This window comes from Vanessa tameamea, chromosome Z (genome assembly GCF_037043105.1).
Source record: "Vanessa tameamea isolate UH-Manoa-2023 chromosome Z, ilVanTame1 primary haplotype, whole genome shotgun sequence".
NCBI classification, from domain to species: Eukaryota; Metazoa; Arthropoda; class Insecta; order Lepidoptera; family Nymphalidae; genus Vanessa; species Vanessa tameamea.
Window position 1 is genome coordinate 583015 of NC_087341.1, and position 20383 is coordinate 603397.

Consider the following 20383-nt stretch of genomic DNA (forward strand, 5'->3'; position numbering starts at 1 on the left):
TTAATTAACATAAATAATAGTTGTAGTTTAACGAGAATTTTATTAGGGACACCGGTTGTATGTTATGGTTATGTCGTATTAGTTTTGAGGGCTCAACTTCTGGTATATTTTTCCTGATGAACTCTGAAAGAAACAACTAAAATGTTGTACAAGTTAGTTCACCCCGAAATATGTGTTAACACAACCGCGAAAGGGTTGTATAGAGCTAGCATTATTATAAGCAAATCAAATCAGATCAAAAAAATATTTATTCAAGTAGGCTAATAAAAGGTCTTTTGAATCGCCATGTTCAATTTAATGTAAAGTCACCACCGGTTTGGAAAGTAGATTCTAACGAGAAGGACTGGCAAGAACCTCAGTAGCTTTTTTTCACCATTTTTATTTACAGCGTACCTATCTATGTCAGTAAAGATTTTTCTTTTTATTTCAAGTTCCAATTCGTTTGGAAATAAAGGCTTTATTATTATTATTATGTCAGAAAAGTAAAATTAAATTTATACAAATAGATAATCGCTTCAATCGGCCTTGATCTAATGTTTAGTTGTTGTAGCCGAGTTGAGACAATTCAGAACACAAGTCACATGTTTTGTAAGCTATTTTATTATCTGTGCAACCTAAGCCTCAGCCTAGCCTAAATTATTCATTCGCTTTATCAATATCCATTCCAAGGAAATATTTTTCTATAATGTTACTTATTCAATTTACAGATGAAAACAAAGCATTACTATATATTTAAAAAAAAATACAATTTGCTTGCATATTTGAATATGTAACTTTATCTGCTCAAGACCTACAGGCAATCAACAATGCGTTGGGTTCGCGTATTGCAGTATATAAATGACCAAGTGTAATTACAGGCACAAGGGACATATCCGCTGAGGTCCCACGTTTAGCAGCACATTAGCAACGGAAGGTATGCCTAATAACTCTAACAATACTATTTTCAATGAGGTGACCACTTACCTCGTGAAACCCATGCACTTTTCTATTTCTTGCTAAAGTGAAATATTTTTTTCTGTATAAAATAAATGATTACAAAACATATCTGAGAGCCGAGTTATCTCTCGACCACCAGAGTCTTTGCGTTTATCTTGGCCCAATATTTGCACCACGTCCGTAAGACACCTTGGTTTGAAACTCGTTGGTAGTAATTTCCTAAACGGCGCGCGATGACTAATGTTTTCCTAGAGATCATAGCTGCTGTAATTACGTATAACTTGATTTCGAATGCATCAGTTATGTGTGAATCGATATGACTCCTGCGACGCCTTTCGTATTATTGCAATATATAGTAGTTATATATAGGTATACGATGCAATTTTTTTTGTATTTGAAGAGAAAATACATATGGAGGAGAAAGGGAAAGGCGAGTGGGTGTCCAGAGCGAACGGCGCGGGCGCGGCGCGATGGAGCAGCGGGCGACCTTCACACGTCTCCGAGGCCGACATATAACCAGCTGTATACGATATCGAAAAGGAATAAAAAAATATAAATCGTGCGTGAGTCCGACCCGTGTTTGGCCCTTACCAATTTGTAGCCGCGGCCGTGCGGCGGTGGCCGTACAAATAAAAAGCGCTTGAAGCACATTATCGTTTAATAGCCATCAATCGACTTTCAACTAAAAAATAAAACTCACTTCGCTTTTTGTTCCCACTTTAGGTAGTTACGCTTGTTTCTTATTAGATGAACTCACTCAAAGCGATAACTGCAAAGTCATAAATTATATTAACGAAATTATTTAAAACATAAAGAAACATCTTTGAAAAAAAACGCAACTATACTAAGGACTATGTTAGAATATATCTACCTTGTTCGTTTATTTTGTATTTGTACGTCGTCGGTAAATATTTGTAAATCTACCGAAGATCTGTATAGATTACATTTTATGTAAAATATATTTTTTTTATATTACCAGAAAATGAAATCACTGTGGGAACAAGTATTTTGTAGTTATATCAGATTTTCAAATTAACTCGCGATTAAAGTAGGTCAATTCGGATACCTAGTACCTACTTACAATGTTGTTTATTCTAGAACAATAGGTAGTTATTTGGTTTGACACAAATAAACATAAGAAATAGCTTCGCATGCAATGACAATCTTTGATTACATTTTTAGTATAACGTCACATAATATATTTTTTTTCTTTTGCTTTCGTCATAAAATCCAGCTTAAATATAGATTGAGATATACGTACACTGTACCTGTTTCATGCATAAAATGAACGCTTACGTAGGTATGTATGTATGTATGTATGTAGATACATACATTACATGTAAATTTCCCATTGCTGGGGTAAGGCCTCCTGTCCCTTTGAGGAGAAGGTTTACGCTTTACGTTTACGTTACCTTACCGTTACGCTTACCTACAGTTTGCGTTATTAGTTGACGATTATGGCCGCTGCTCTAGTCCCTGGGATTTATGTAGCATGTAACGTAACTTAATAAATGGGCTAAACTGCACTATCAAATCTCCAGCTTTATCATATCGACAATATGAAAATGGTTTATATTCAACTGTAACAAATAGCTTTGATTCTTACACGAACTATAATTACGTAACTAAAATTATTTTGAACCATTTTAATTCGATCCCTATTCGGTGTCATCGATTTGTGATATGAAATCGATGGCATCGAGAACAAAAGGTTCTCTTTGTATCCTGAACAAGAATCTTAGAGCTAACAACGAATCTGTGCTTTCCCAGTTTGAATCTTATATCCTTGCAAGAAGGATTAAAAAAAATTATCCAATATTTATCGCCGGGACCGATCTAATATTACCAAGGTTGTAATTTACAACTTGTAACGATCGATAAACACCCCACACGTATCATCAAAGCACATCCAAATTCTAGTATTAACCTACTTAATTATAAGTGTGTCAAAACTTCAACGGCTATTATTTAATTTAAGGCTATTTTTATCTGGCAAGAGTAATTAATTTAAACGTACAAAATATAACAACAAAATTTAAAAAATTACGTACAGGTTTTGTTTACTTATTTTAATTAATTGTGCCTTGGACAGATTACAAATTTATAAAACATAAAAAAAGCATCTGCATTATTAATACTTGTAGAAGTATTCATAACAAGTATTAACAACGTCGGTTTTGTATTTAAAACTAATTCGCCGTATAGAAAGTCGGGTTTTCTAATCAAAAAAGAAAACCATCTAGAGTTCAAACTACTTTCATTACACTTCGCAGAAGTACATAAATAGAGGGATCAATGTAGTTTTTTTCTGGAACTCGTAAGCGCTTATAAGGCAACGAGCTGATTGAAGTCGGTGGCGCCAGGCGACGCAACTAGTACCTACTTCGGTCTAACCAGTCCTGCAGCCGTGCGATAACTTATTGTACATTGAATAAGTTAAACGTGCCATAAACTAATCTAATTGTTGTTCAAACCTTTGTCTATATATATATAGAAAAAATCCAAATGTCTGTCTAAGCAATTGTTATATGTAATAGCCAACAATGAGAAAATATATGTCCGTTATCATGTTTTACATGTAACATTTAATATTTATTTAATAACATAATCATTGGGAGGTTTTTCATTTCAATTCAATCAAAGTCGCATGCACTTCTTGTAGATGTATAAATAAATGTCAGATAGAATTGACAAGATAAGGAATCCAGTCGGTTATTTAACAGTGAAATACTTCAGGCGACTTAGTAAAGTACTTATTGAATGTGGTCTAAAGGTGACACAGTTTGAAATACCACTTTGAATTTATGAGTAAGGAGCTTATTTGAAGTAGTAAAGTTTTTGAGTGTTTTTTGTTAAATTATATATTCGCTATTAGTATTCACGACAGTCTTCTCTTCAATCAGTCAGTCGGTGGTAAAATAAAATAAAAATAAAAATGTTTATTCTTCAAACCGTACATGAGAATTATAAACTCAAATTAAAAACTTAGTGTCGGGCGTCCTGTTCATTACCCATCTCGGCTTCGATTCGGTCGATAAAAACAATATCGTAAATAATGTGCATAATATCAAAAAATATTGAATGTATTAACCGACGCTAGCTATGATGATGTTACTGGCGACTGTACTAGCGGGCAATGGCAGCATCCCGCCGAGATCGCGTGCACTCTGGAATTTCACTCATACATAAGAAACAAAGATACTGACGTGTTTTAGTACGCGATGCCTAATTGAAGGTTTAATGAACTAGTCCCGAGTTTTATGCTCCTTCATCGACAAGATTTCTTTTATTAACATTTTCGTTACAGCTTAAAAGGAACGCGATACTGTATGGAATTTTTACGATATTTCAAGGTTAAATATGTATCCAATATTTCTGTGTGTAGCGTTTGTGTGTTAACGCAAAAAGGTTTTACTTCTGCCTGGCTAACTGAAGTTGCACGCGCTTTTAATTTTAAATGTTGACGTTCTAAAAAAGTTTTACTTTTTCTAATACTGATGCAACAACGACGGCTTTCTTCGAGTTTATTTCGATCTTAAAGTTAAATGGTATGGTAACGTATGGTAACGCTAATAATTTGAAAGTAAAAATTATGAGAGTAGTTATATTTGTACGTAAAAACGTAAAGCAAATACGTATTTCTACAGTCACATAAATATTAACGATTTATAAAAACTTTTATTACCATTTCTGTACACATATTCCTCATTTCCTATTAAAATATGTGACGCGTATTCAGGTTTTGAGCATAGATTGAAAAACTATCGGCGAATCAAGGTAAATCTCTACGTATGGTTAACGTTTCAGTAACATTCGTGTATATAAAACGGATAAACGTTTTCTAAGTGTAAAAAACAAATATGACTATGTACTCGATGTTCGTCTCTATCGCAAAATATCTAATTACCATAAATGCAAATTCTCAATCTGTACCACAACATCCAGCGTAACATGGTAGCGTCGAACCAAGTTGACGGCAAAAACATTCCCGAAGAGGATAAGCGTCAAGCAGGCCCGTCCTAAAAGACCGACCCTTTTGGAACATGGCAAGTGAATGACGTAGCGAATATCTCGATCGAGTTCTACGTCGAGAGTTGAGCTTGGTCTCCGAGAATATCTCTACAGACCGTTCGAAATAAATTGGCAGCAATGGCAGCCCTGGGGAGCGGGCGGGGAGATGATGAGATAGTAACCGCACGACGCACGGCCGCCACGACGCGGGGCCACGACTGCGCCGGACTATCTCCTATCTGACGCGGACCGACTTCTTTTTATTTCTGGAGCGGTATGCGGTATAACATGCCCTTAACTATGTCAGTGTGAACGTCTTACGCTATTGTACTCAGGAAAATAATAATATGCCTCGTGTTATTAGAAAATTCTATGAAAACAACATCTAATTATTGTATTCATTCGTGTTTTTTACATCACATAATAGCTTCAGATCGTGCAGAATATTATAGTGAGGCACCAAAAGCGAATACAAAATCAACAGTGAATACATATCCCGGTAGTACGAATCGACTTGTCTTTTTTAATACGTCAATAGTATTCCTTTCGTTTCATAGTCTAACATTTTCAAAAATCGAAAAAGAGCACATGGTCCAAAAAGTAAAACATTAGCATATACAGGAGACTCGTTCGTTTCTATCTTGTTTGAATGTCTTCGCTAAACGACGAGCGCGGTCAAGTAATGCTGCGCCCGCGCATCGAACGACCCTGAACTTCCTGTTATTTACCATCAATACAAATGGAAAACCGTGACAGCATAACGAAAGTTTATTTAAAAATGAAGTAAACTCTATAAGTATATCTTATAAACGTGATATTTTATATTCACTCACGATAGTATTCGTATACTAGCGAAACTAGAATGATGTATGATTAATAAACGAGCTATTTTAATACATCATTATAATATAATTTACGCGGAATGTTATTCAAAACAACTTCGAATTTAAAATTAATCAACAAATCAAGATAGGTTTTTATACCGAAGCGGGTAACGTCGCTGTGATTATAGTGTCCATAAAAATATCTTTTCCGCGTAGCCGATATTTTTATCTAAGGATAAATATTCAGGTATCACTTAGGCTATGCAAATATCGTAAATGATAGGATTTGAGTACACTAGAAGCAGAAATATAATAAATGAGCTCAAGATATTTTAGAGATATTTTGACTAGTAACCGACTTCTTTTGATTTCCATAATTAGTGTATGATTACTAATATATAATTAAATTTTAAACTAAAAATTATATCAGTAGAAACTCGCTGCAGAACCGAGTGGGATATCATAATAGCGTAATCCTTTTAGGTGGTTTTCAACATTTCAAGATTGAGATATAAAGTGTCAGGACATACAGGAGAGCACTGTAACATATTTATAATTAAAAAAAAAAAAATAGTCGTTTGTTATTTTTCCTTCCTTCAATTTAAACATAATTATTATTACAAGTATAACAAAAGGATCAACGATTTACAGATAATCAACAATTCTTAATTCAGTATCCGATATTGCTATTTCCACTTACAAAGTAAGTTCGATAGATCAGCTATAAAGCAATAAATTGTAATTGTACCCATACGCCATAAAAGCTAATATTATATTCTCTGAAATCTATCAGTGGACACAGAGCTTTATCGAAGTTATTGATAGTAAACGGTTACATTTTATTTATACCGCCCCATTTCATGTTTGTTTCCAGATAAATGTCGGCCATCGAACATCGATCCGTATTAGATAATCATCCATCTGTTATCGTGGTCAAACACTGCTCCCGTCTTAACAACACAACACGCCAGATAACAACCGAATACTGGAAAACATGAATAGGTTACGAGATCGCTAAGCTCTTTGCATTATATATTGTCAGAACGAAGTCGCGCAAAACTAGAATTTAATCCGTACATTAAAAAACTATTACATCTAAGGACACGACGAGAACCCAGATCGCTCACAGTTTAACACCTGAACCTTACAAATATTACGGGTTTAAATCTGGATAAACACACTGAATTTTCACGTGATTTTGAATTACTTTAAATTGATAATTATGTGAAAACCTGACACAAATCAAGCGTGGTTGATTATGCTTTAATCCTTTTACTGAAGATGGGAGGCAATCTTTGCCCAGCATTGGGACAATGACACGCCTTACTTTAATTTCCCTAAAGCTATTATGTTGAATTACTTATGAACAAATCGAGTCATATTACCGTTCATTGCAATGTTACCTGCGACTTCGTTTGCACTTTTTAATAACAATAACATATACATACATGTTGCTTATACTCGACTGCAGGTTGGTATATTGGTGTCGTTTATGGTAACTGCTCTGCTCCTTTGGCTCGTAGCGTGTTTTATAGCCTTTCAGAATAAACGGACCATTTAACGGAGAAATAATTTTTCGAATCGTACTTGTAGTTTCCATTTCCAGATTAGCGCTTATAATGGGTTTTTAACATAAATAATTAATTGAAAATCAATGAATTTAATCTGTGAATATGTTAAGGAAAATTAATTTATAATTATAAAGTATAATTTTCAAATATAAAATAATGATATCAGGAATATAATGCCATAGCAACTATTTACCATTTTATAGATAGATGGACGCTAAGTATTTTAGTGCATTAGCGGTGCCAAGTTGAGTACTAGGAGCTCATAAACGACCAGCAGTGTTACGTAAAACATTCCTCGGCCGCACGAAGTCCATTACACATAAATTCGCATAGACTTGTACTTGCCTTGTCAGTCGTCTGGCTCAGTCATGAATTCTACTACAATTCACACACTCCTGAACTAAAGCTCGGTCGATTTGAATTGTACATGCGTTTAGATTTTATATTGATAACATTTAAGAAAGAAAAATATTATTTTTATTAAAGACGACTTTTTAAATACTTCTATTACCAATGATTATGCATTCTGCTATTTTTAAAAGACATGGCTTTTGTGACAAATACCTTTTTATTATATAAAAAAAATAAAAAAAAACAAATAGACTTTACTATTCAAAAAAACTCCTTTAAATACATAGATGACCCCGGATCAGGATTCCCGCCCCGTCAAACTGACCATGTTTTAACACTGGGCCGTTGCCAGTCTCAGCATAGTTAACGTATATACATATATATATATATATATATATATATAAGTTCATATTTACCACCAAACAGTACATGTAGCGGTTATTCGACATTCTTTCTGCTTCAACGGTCGTAGTGAAACTAAGCTCATATGCCTCATATTATAAACTGGACCCTGAGTCTTCGCGGAACTCGATACGTCTAAATGACATTAAGTACATTTGAAATATTTTAATACTTTAAATAAGTTTGTTGTGAGGCTATTATGACAGTGGTTTTTCTTTTTAAATCTAGAGTTTGTTTTATGGGGGCCAGTTGGACGAGTCGGTGAAACATACCGACCGACGTATATCGTGATTACTATGTCGAAAAACTTTATATGTTCCATTATTTATCATATGAATAAAGACGGGAGTTACTTTTCGGCTTTTTACTTTATTCTTTGTGTCTTGACATATTTTTACTTTTTAAAGAGTATTAATTTAACGAAGAAGGCATTGCATTACGGACGGCAGGGCTGTCTGATTACCTACTCATCTCTTATTTACTGACAAACATATATTACTCTCGATTCTGCTATGTTCTGGTTTGAAGGGTGAGTGAGCCAGCGCAGTTACAGGCACAAGGGACATAATAGACCTCATAGTCGAAGATGCAATGACGATTTAGGAGTGGTATTAACTTCTATCAGTACCAGAGTATACGGACGAAGTTTCCGATCTTACAGCATCTTTACTCAGTTGTCTGTTTATTGAAATAATTAACGTTACCGTTATATCGTAAACAAAGTAATGGGATAAATTTTAATGATAATTAAAAAGTACAAAATTATAAAAAAAAAACCATATAAAATTTTAACAACGACTCTTAAAATACATAAAGGTTTAATACTTGTTTCGGTCTTGATTTTTTTCGACGGTATTTTCCTGTACATTAATGTTCACACGAATGATATACTTAAACATACTAAAGTGACCTCGATTTTAACGAATTAACTTCAAAAAAGATACAAGTATGGCCAATTTAATAAATTATATATATAAATAAAATAAAAGTAAGTATATACTTACTTTTTGCTTGAGGATCGTAAAGACTTTGACAATCTTGTTGTTCTAGTGCTTTGCTTATAAGAATGCAGATCCCGAGATCAACGCTTCCATCCCCGGGATAGGCCAAAACAAGGTTACTGGGTTTTACAAAGGTTACAATCTCAGGAGCGACCGCAGTTATATGTCCTACGCAGATGGCTAATCGTCAGCAGGATATCATCATAATGACTATTATCGACGTTGCACACAGATTCAACCTTGTTTTGTTACGTCATATCCCGTCCCAGGCAATAAGCATCACTTCAAAAAACCAAACACTAAATATTACTAAATAAGTGCAACCTTTCAATTATAAAATATCAATCCGAATGATATTAAACAATCTTATTTATAAATTATTGTTATCCTTTATGCCTTTAGAATTTCTGCATAAATATTTCGTCATCGACAATTACGAAATATTCATAAAACATAATATATAGACGTAATTACTATATTCTTAGTATTGCATCGAGTTCCTCCATAACAGTATATCTCATTGTATGTTACCTTACCGGAAAAACAAGATAACAATCTTAAAGGTACACCCTTACTCAACGCCTCGCCGTCAAGCTTAAACCGATGTCCTTACTCTATGCAAAACAAGTTAGCTACGTGATCTAACGAATTGAAGTGCAACGTTTCTGACGCAAAAACGTCTGGAGTCTGTCACGCATTAAGCTGCACGCGCCGATTTTCGTATTATTATTTTTATAAGATATTTTCAATAAATTCCAATCGTTTCACGGTGTTTTAAATAACGCTCGTGCAATTAGACACGGGCAAAAGTTTTCGTCAAATTGCCAATTTAATGCACGCGAACATTTGGACTCTACACGATCAAACTCGAACATGTTTAATTAATACATTCCGTCGATTTCGTACGAGAGAAAGATATTTTTACCAACTATTATTTACTTTATAGTATACGATATATTTATTAGTAATTATATCTTTTTCGAACGCAATAATTAATATTGGTTTTTTCATGTTTTTTCATCTGTCGACGCTTGCTTTAATTAAATTTTAAACGAATGTGATAATTAGTAAAATTGTCCTGAATACGAGTTTATATAACTTCAATATTTAATACTCGTAAAATTATCTATTACTACCCAGATAGATCGGCGTAAATAAAATTTTTACTTTTTATAAGCATACCGTGGGTTTGTTCCCAGAACCTTCACATCTGCATCCCTATCAGCAGGCTACGAGACCGATGATGCAAACAAAAATATACAGATTGTACAGATTGACATATATAGCAAATTTCCCACAACGATAAAATTTTCCTCAGAAAATACTTTTTTTTATTCATTTAATAAAATTAATTAAGGTTATCAAAATATTGAGAGCCTCTGCCGTCCTGTCTTTCATACGTACCTAAGTCATCTTTCATATCGATAACATTATATCTTATATTTAAAACAATTAAATAAGATTTGTACTATTTACTTAATAAATAAAATTTATAAAAATATCCCATGACTGAAGTATAATTATTGGTTTATATGTGCTGGAAGTGAATGTTCTGCAGTACCTTTATTGAATTATTAAATTAGTAGAATGATTACATATTTTTAGTCCTTATTTTCAGATGTATTTCGGTAATCGTGCTAGTCAGGGATCTTGTTATAAAGTTTCGGCGCCACTGTACTGTACCCCTGTATCTATATCTGACCTTGTATATTGAAATATATCGTAAAACAAATTTCACAATTATTGGTCGAGGCGTTAAATCGTGAAAGCAATGCAAACAAAGTCACTTTCACATTTATGATTTTTAAATATAAAACGAGCGCAAATCTGTAAAACAATCGTCTATACCAAATCGACATTATTTTTGAATATCTGTCATAACTGAAGCCTCACGTCACTGAAGGTAAATTGCTTGATGTATTTTTAATCACGAAAGCATCATTATCTGTTTATCCAGACGGCTATCAGTGTCAACGACTTGGGTAATCTACTCGGCCACTATCAGTGCAGTGCTCGTGAGTGCTACAAGTGGGTCATTGCATCCAAATCGAATTATTGTTGTAATAAATTACGTTGTAACAAGAAGTTTAATTTGAGATCGCACACACTTTTGCGACAATGCAAAATGATATTGTCTTAAAAGTCACACAAGTGTGATTTTCATATGTACATATATAGCATCAGTTAGTTTTTTTCGTATAGCTTTTAAGTAGACTCCCATATTGATATCGAGTATTTAATTCCCTTAATTGTGCAAGTGTGGGCGCAGAATTGTACAAGATTATGCGACTCAAAATCGCTTGCCTCGCCTGGGCGCGCAACTGTGCTCGATGCTTTAAGCTTCGACGCTAGTATAGATAACGAACACAACTGGAAAGTTCCCTGTAAGCTATTTCGTATTATTGCCATGATATCGTAGTTAGCTTTAGTATTAGAAACATGTCATGGTTGCTTATAATTTGATTGAAACATAGTCTTGATATTCTAAATAATCTCGGACCACTTTTTGTGTGTGCATCCGTTGACTTCGTTATCTTTTAAAGTGACGGTTATATTAATTTCGTAAGCTGGTTTTAATATTTGCCTTTCGTAAATGTTTTATATCACTTTGTTTGTTCAAAAATCGAATACGACTTTTTGTTTTAATGTTTAATTTTTATTTATCTGAACTAGCAGTCATCCGCAGCTAGGCTCGCTTACTATTGACGACATGACATACTATTAATCTCTTTGAGATCGGTATGTACGAATGAACTAGCAAACGTTGCTCATATGAGTGAGAAACAAAGTAATTTTTAATAAGGTTACTTATCGGATACTGTTTGTTGTCCAATCCGTCTTATAAAGCAAACATAATAAACTCATGGCTAATCACTTCAACCTCAATAGCGTAGAACGAGTTTTGTTCGCGCGTCGCGACGCAGCGCGCTGTATAAACATTCTCAATGTTTCCACACGTTTGTGTGATTGTGTCCGACAATGAACGATAACGTTCTGAGTGTATTTTCAGTATTTTTATTATTAGGCGTGTATACAACATTTGAGAACTCATTGTGATTTTTTTTTTAAATGAAAGTATACAGTCAGTAATGTTTTCATTAAAAAAATATCTTAAAGTTTATATATACACTCTCAGAAAAATGATATTATTTATGAATGAACATTATTTACCGAAAGACAAAGCTATCATACCGGTACATCGATATACTGTCCAAATTAGTAGAGGATTTCATTCATATACCTTTGTCTTGGTCTCAGACCTCAGCCGCTAACCGACGCCGCTCTGTCGCCAGCTCTCTTAAGAGGACAGTCCTTGCGGAACGCCAAAATAGCGCTTACTATTTTTAAAATATCTTAAAACTGGAGCATTGATTATGGATGAAAAAATACATTCAGTATCTCAATAGATATATCTCAAGTTTCACCGGACGATATTTATAAAATTTGTATCAATAACCTGGTAAATTAATCGTCAACATCACTCCAAACACTGAAATCGACCTTTTCTATTAACATTTTTTAAGCTATTTAGCGGCTAGTTTATACATGTATTTTTGGTTAAATGGGGACACGAAAGTGTAAATAATAAGTTCACCGTGTTCAATTTCTATTATATCTCACAATATTATAGTAATTTTTATTTAAATATTGCTTACTTTTTGGCATTCGTCGTCCATACATTTTAGTATGGAGAAAATCATTTGACGGTTTTGACTTATTATTCGACATCGCTGTCAATAAATTTTCAGTCCCTCCCCAGAGCCCAAGGTGAGAGCACGTCAATTTTTATTTCGAGCCGACTCTTATAATTTCGCAAAACGTCTACGCACACATAGACAAGTTAGCATAAGGGTGGGGCGCGAGTGTCGTGGGACACAATTGTTAATTTTTATGCTGCGGAGCTGAGTCTTCCTGTCAGGGACGATAAATGAGGACTCCACTGAAGTTTGGAATCCAATGCTATTCCCAAAAAAAACCGTAATATTGGCTACATCAAGACGGCAACCATTTAAAGATATATTATAATTTTGCTTTCTAAAATTTGGTAGGGTAAAAACTACACATTTCGTTTTTTGAGTATTTAAAATTAAATTATTTACTGTAAACCAATCGTGTATCTGTGATAATGCACCGTTCACATCGTCCTAGTCAGTTTTTTCCTGTCTACCTTAAAATCAGTGAAGTATCGTCAGCAAACAACATTATAACACAAATACCTTTAACATAGAAAGGAAGATCATTTATATATACTAGAAATAGAAAGGGACCCAAAATTGATCCTTGTGGAACACTCATTTATAACGTAGATCCAGAAAACTTTATGCCATTAATGAAAACTTGCTGGACTCTTTGACTTAAATATGAAGCAATGAGATCAAGAGCTTTACCTTTAATATCGTAGTATTTGAGCTTATAAAGAAGCGTCTCGTGTTCTACACAATCAAATGCTTTAGACAAATCACAGAATACTCCAATAGCATTCTGTGATTTTTGTCAAGCATCGTAAATATGTTTAAGAAGTGCTATTCTCGCATCAGTTGTCGAGCGACCTCTTGTAAAACCGAATTGCTCACTATGAAAAATAGTATTTGTACCGAAATGGACGAGAAGTTGATTTAAAATATTTTTTTCGAATATTTTACTTAAAAATAGAGTATTGAAAAAAATTATATTTAACTTCGTTATTTATATTTATAAAATTTAAGAAGTGATTATTTAATGTGTCTTTACTTTAATTTAATTCGGTATATCTACCAACCTTAAAATATCAAGAAAATAATTATTATTATTTAGTTAGACGAAAGCAGTTGAAACAATAAAAATCATAATGAATATTTGGCATCTTAATGCACTCTGACCGCACCCTATGCTAACAAATAATTTATAATTGCGTTTGCGAGTGACAACCTTATAGCTAATACATTACTCGTAATTAAATGTATTTTTATAAATCCTACGTTATGAACGCGCAATGAAAATTTAATTTATTCGTTGCACCGAAAACAAGCAACTAATTATCTCCGGGGATGCGTACGATACACTGCACAATGCAACTGTATTATTGAAAAGTACCTATGTGTGTGTTCTAAAATGAATTCCCACGCTTACAAACTACGCTCTTAAACTGACAATTACATAAGACGCTATACATAACGATTTACTCACAAATAAATAAACGTTTCTAAAATATAAATATTATTTACATAATACATAAGAATTATAAATAATTTAATTATACAATATAACGTAACTTTCTTATGTATTTTAATGTTATAACTTCAGTTCGATTATTTATAAAAGGCTACATATTTTTACTGATATTGAACTAAACAAATAAATATACACAACGTAGTAAATTATCGTTGGTTTGTTTAAGTATCACACGAAAATTAAATAATCTGAATGGTGTTTTTTTATGTTTATGTTAAACAAAACTTATTAAAAGAAGCCCATGGACACGAAACTAAGGACTCTGTGATAACCGCGGTCATGTTCGCGCATTTTATTAGTAACTTATTACGTACCTATTCCATATTTTGGTTCATAGCAACAGATATTTACCATTTGTAATATAACAAATATTATTACAATGATATTATATTCCATTTACTCGGCAAGAGTACGCTCGTGCGTGCCGCGGGGTGCAAACTCGACTCACAACGAAATTAGGTCTTGACTTTCAACTTACTGAGCACAGTGCCTAACGCTTATAGCTAACGAATGTTTCGTTAGCTATAAGCGTTAGGCACTGTTATATTTATTTATAACCTTTATTTATTCTATTTCATTTTATATATATCTTTTTTATATAAATTAGATGTTTATGTCCCCGAATATATAATCAAGATAGTTTTAAATTTAATTTATAAATAAAAAACAAGTTTTTATACTATTAATATTGCGTATATATTTAGCCACAGCTAGAAACATATATAAATATAAATTCAATATAAGATAGTCGGATAGCTAACACACCGATGTGAAACTAGCTTGTTAAAATATAAAATCTGAAGTAATTTACGCCTAAAACAAGCACCAACATAGATAGTATCATCTAGTCGAAGCGCTCTCAGTTCTCAGAAACCATCATCGGAGGCTGCATTTAGTGAGGGAGCAAGACAACACGATGTGCGAGTGAGATGCAAGACTGAGTGGATTGCCTTCACGAGTCGTATACGTTACATTATTTAAGCATTACTTGCTATATTTTTATAATAACTGATCAATCAAATACAATCACGGTGTAGGATTATTCATACCTATATAACACATGTGGATAAAACGGTGGATAGTACGATCCACTGTTTTATTAAAACTCTGACATTTTAATTGAAATAGTAACTGTAGCTTCTTGCAATAAAGACTAGAAAACGCATTAAACGAAATACTAAGATATGTCCTGTATGGTATTGATATTCTTACGAAATATTTACAGTTGAACTATTTTTAAGATCGCCATTAAAACTGGTCAGCAATTTTATACACGAACAACGTATATACGTAATAAAAAGTATATGTATATTTAATTACAGTTGAATAATAAAAAATGTAATTCTTTTAAACCAATACTCAATAGACCATGAGAAATATTTTCATTAGATAAGAGCGTCCGTGCTAAAGTATACATCGTGTCTACGATCTAATTGTCTCGTAATTTAGTAAATCACACTTATCTGTGGAATAGCCAGCTTGGCAGCGCAACCTCAGTCCTCCACCCGAGCCGGGTGACGTCAGCGCTTCCCACACTGCAACCAACACTCCAGCTTACACTTGGGTCTAACACATTAATAGCCGAAATTATAAATTCATTCCAATATATGTCTAATTTCAAATGTGATTAAGTCTGAATTCCCATCGCTGATTACATCACAGTTTTGAGTTAAAGCCAAGACACGCGTCGATTGCGACACCGTTCAACTTGCGCTACAGATGCCTAACCGAAATTTAACGTTATTCAACCAATATAAAGCACAGATCGCATTAGCGACACTTCTGATTACTACATGCGAGGATCGCCCGGCGACGAACACCACCTACGTTATATTAGGCAATTACAACCTATACGACAGAGTTGTAGAGTCGTTAAAATTGTTCGGCACTGTATGATTTTCAAGCTTTTCTAATTCGGTCGGTTTGTGTGACATTGCAAAGGCTGTAGGTGGATTTGTTTAATATTAAAGGCTTTTCGGTCGAGCGGGGGCGACATCTTCATAATGCAATCGTGTCAAAGGCTACACGAATGCCTTTTAAGCTTGTGTTTGATCTTTACTTTTATAATGGACGTGTTAATTTATTGTAAAACAGTAATGTTACAACATTTATTAATCTTCCATATATAATATACCTTAATTCGTTCGGTCAACATAGATATTATTAGTAAAACGTTCCAATATTTCATGTTTTATCAATATTATGTAATAACTGAAGCTGTTCTATGATATATTTAGTACACTTGTTCCATCAACAGAATATAAGCTTGTTTCAGTCCGTGGTAAAACAATATGCGGTGGACGAGCAGCGACGTGGAAGATAAAGATGTCGTTTCGTAACATCTAATGTAGATGCACTCTATCTGCAGTTAGTCCTAACCATTAACAAATCACGAGCCCTAAAAGCTCTTGACGTGTTCGTGAGGGAGCATTTGTTTATTTTTGTCGAGTACCAGGCAGGCGGCGCGCGGGCGTGCGGTCAGCAACGCGATGTCGCATCTCGGCACGTGCCGCTACCCACGTGTAATTTTCTTTCGAAAACTCATATCTGACCCCCCTCTGACCTTATTCCTATAATAATTTACACGCATGAATATTATCTTTCTAAGTTAACCAAACTGTTGCTAAACGCTATCGGTTACGTCCTTTTTAATATGACAATTAATTACTTATTTTAATTGCGCGACTTAATATTTTAAATACGTGGTAATAAATTTATAATTTGAATAATTAAAATAAAATATAAGTAATATTCGTCATTAAAACCTTACTAATAAAAACAATTATCGTTTAAAGTATCATTCGTTATTGCGAGACAATACCACAAATAAATGATATTTTTAGTTTTGTCCTAAGGCTCGATGGGACCGCTGCGCCTACGCAGGTCGAATAACCGGAACGTTTAAAAAAAGATTTGCAATTATTGTTATGCATTATGGACCGTTCTTACCGCGTTTTAGATTTTTTGTTGACGTCATAATTATTTATTAAAATTTCACGTGAGAAAAGGTGGAGACTTTTACTTCATTGATTACGCAATGATTGATTTAATATTATGCGAACAGTTATGAATTTGATATAGGGACTAAGAGGCCAGGTGAAAAAAAGCTGGGTAAATGATGTATAAGAAGTAATTAATTGAAGTGTGTCCAGAAATATCCTCACAGATGGAGACCGCAAATAAGTGAGTAAAAGGATATAAGAACAGCCATACGCTTACGAACTTTACACTAGAATATAGAATTTCTTGAAATATTTGTTTATATTCAGCTAAAATTCTATTAAAATCAATTAAACATGACATTCGAATATTACCGGTCTCGTATCTTATCTAAATGTTCATGATCTGGCCCAAATTACAATTTTAATAAATATTAATTAATATGTAAATCAGGTATGATTACAAGTTCCCAGGAGGACAGAAAGGTATCCGGCGCAATAGCCAAAAAATATACGAATTAAATAGTTAAAAAATCAGAGATACTTTGATCAATTTTCCACAAAGCTTGATATTTTAAAGAAAAGATAACGTTATGTTACATAATGATAGATTTTTAATTTATTATAATAAAAAAATAATAATGGTAATCGTAGTAAATTAAAAAAAAAAAAAGACGGAATATTCCAAAGGAGATACATCAAAACATTTGAGCGGTACTTTCTGGATAAAAGTGTACGCAACAGTATAACTACGAAACTTATCAGAATATACAGTAACGTAGCTATTGCTTATTTAATCGCATAGTATTCACATATTGGCGTATTAGGAATATACAATGATGTCCTTGTTCCGTTTGTCCTTGAGGATGTATTGCTATGTCGGATGTGTTCGACAAACATTCAAAACCTCATATGTAGGACGCGGGAAAAACTGAAGGTCGGCAAACACTGGTTATCGAATCAGGATAACTATAATATAATATATTCTACAGATAATTTTCTTATAATTTTAAACGTCATGGTTTTGAAGAGACGTCGAAAGATTTCGCGTTAATTATTATTATTATTATTGTCAGTTAATTTTGCTCAGTTTATCGTCATAAGTTTTGTTATACCTTTTTTAAATCCTGATTAATATAGCGAGTCTTTTCCTAAGAAGAAGATAATTACTATTGAAGTTAATTAATATCATAAATTTATAGTTGTTATATGGTATATAATTTTAATTAAAAAATATAATTTATATTATATTATTAAAAATGTTTCCTGGTTGACAACAATGTGTTCGTAGCTAACGTTTTGTTTTATAAATGTCTAGTTTATTAATATATATAAATGTTATGAATGGCGTCGTCTCCGATTAGAATAAACTATTCAGACGGTAAATGATTTTGTTTTGATATTTATCGATTCGATTTGAATTGTAAAAAATTCGAAACACGAATTCTTGAAGCGGATACGGAAAATGAGGTCAATGGGACCGCAAATTCAGTTTTCACGCAATTATATTGTATAACTGTTACCGTATTTCAAGCCAGACGTCCAGACGTACATCTATACCAGGACTGGCGACTTCCGTCGTATAAATATACATCAATAAAAATGAATCGCAATGACATATCGCAAGGACGAATAGCAAATAACATTCGACATCTAAATTTATTTATGGTAATTAAATCGACGGACCTTTATGGAAAACGTTAACAACATATCGAATCGATTTTATAAAAGAACAAGATAAAAATACAGGAACAGACATTTACATGAATATGAAAGTCTTGAACAAGATTATTGTTTATTGAAATGTTACGTCAGGGTCGATCGCACCTGGACTAGGTCGAGTAATTTTTTAAGTCTGCCGTGGGTTTGTGCCTACGCGTGTCTTAGCTCAGTGAAAAAAAAATACGTGGGCAAATTTTAAATATCGTCATTTAGATAATGCCGCCGCAACGACTAGAGACAAAACGCGTAAAGTAGGGTCACATAAACATTAGTATACACTAATAGTGTATTTATATTTAGGTAATTAAAATTATAGTTCATATATATATTATCAGCTAGCACGTGACTTTGTGCGCGTTTGAATTTAACAAAAAAAAATATTGTTGTAGCCTAAGTTAATCCTTAATATATCAGCTATCTGCCAGTAAAAGTCCCATCATAATCGGTCCAGCTGTTCCAGAGATTAGCCGGAACATATGGATTGGTTACATTGGATGGATTACACATGCATTTAGTAAAAAGCGGTTAATTTTAATATTATCTACAAACAGACACACGAATTTTATTATATGTATAGAAAATAATGTAGAGAGGCAAAATAAACTACCGAGTTATTGATAAATCTCTATTATTATTTAATATTATTAATTTAAAAACGAACAAAACAATATCATTATATTATATTTTAAGATATGTACATACATATCGCCAGTCGTTTTTAATTCCTAGGCTTCTGATTGTGTTAAGAATAGTTTCATCAACTGTATGAATGTGCCCTTAATTGCAAGATACAAGACACAAGCTCAGTTAATGTCGGCGAAGTCCTCATTACGGCGTCCCACGTCACCTTATTCAAAATTTTATTTCGTAATTAGAGCGAAGGCGATCTGCTTTCATATATAATTTAAAATCTTTTATGTATATTACACGCATACTTGTTTTGTTGTCCCCAAAATTCGAAATCAATATAACATATTATTCTCGTTAATTGTTAACGTGTAGTTGAACTTAGTTTTTTCAAACCTTAATATTTTTAATTCAAACCGTAATATCTCTATCGTTATTCCATTCAACGTTTTGTTTTGACAATATTTAAATCTTAGCTAGAGTACGAACGTAACCATTGGTTGAGTTCGGCTCAGAGACCAGTTTGAGTATTATTTTATGTGTTTTTTAAAGTAGTTACAACTAATGCCCAATAAATACGACGATACCTTTTTTAGTAATGCTTAACTTAAAAATCTACTAAACCAATGAACATAAAACTTATTCCTTTAAATATAACCTATTTACGTGAGTCATATTCTTGCAAATATATTTCGAAGATGATTACTGGTTTATTAGATAAGCATATAGTTATACGTTTAAAGAACTAAATGGATATATGAATTGATTTTACTAATCAAATCACCGTT

General features: G+C 33.2%; 2 protein-coding genes across 2 annotated transcripts in view; one reads left to right on the forward strand and one right to left on the reverse strand.

Annotated features, from left to right (window-relative positions):
- The window catches only part of LOC113403965 (epidermal growth factor receptor), a 100925-nt gene that overhangs the window by 50734 nt on the left and 29808 nt on the right, over positions 1-20383 (forward strand). The gene's annotated exons all lie outside the window — the stretch shown is intronic.
- Positions 6347-20383, reverse strand: part of LOC113404001 (discoidin domain-containing receptor 2-like) — a 176510-nt gene continuing 162473 nt past the window's right edge. The window contains exon 16 of the transcript XR_010309898.1: positions 6347-6361. The gene's annotated coding sequence lies outside the window, so the exon portion shown is untranslated. The remainder of the gene's footprint in view (positions 6362-20383) is intronic.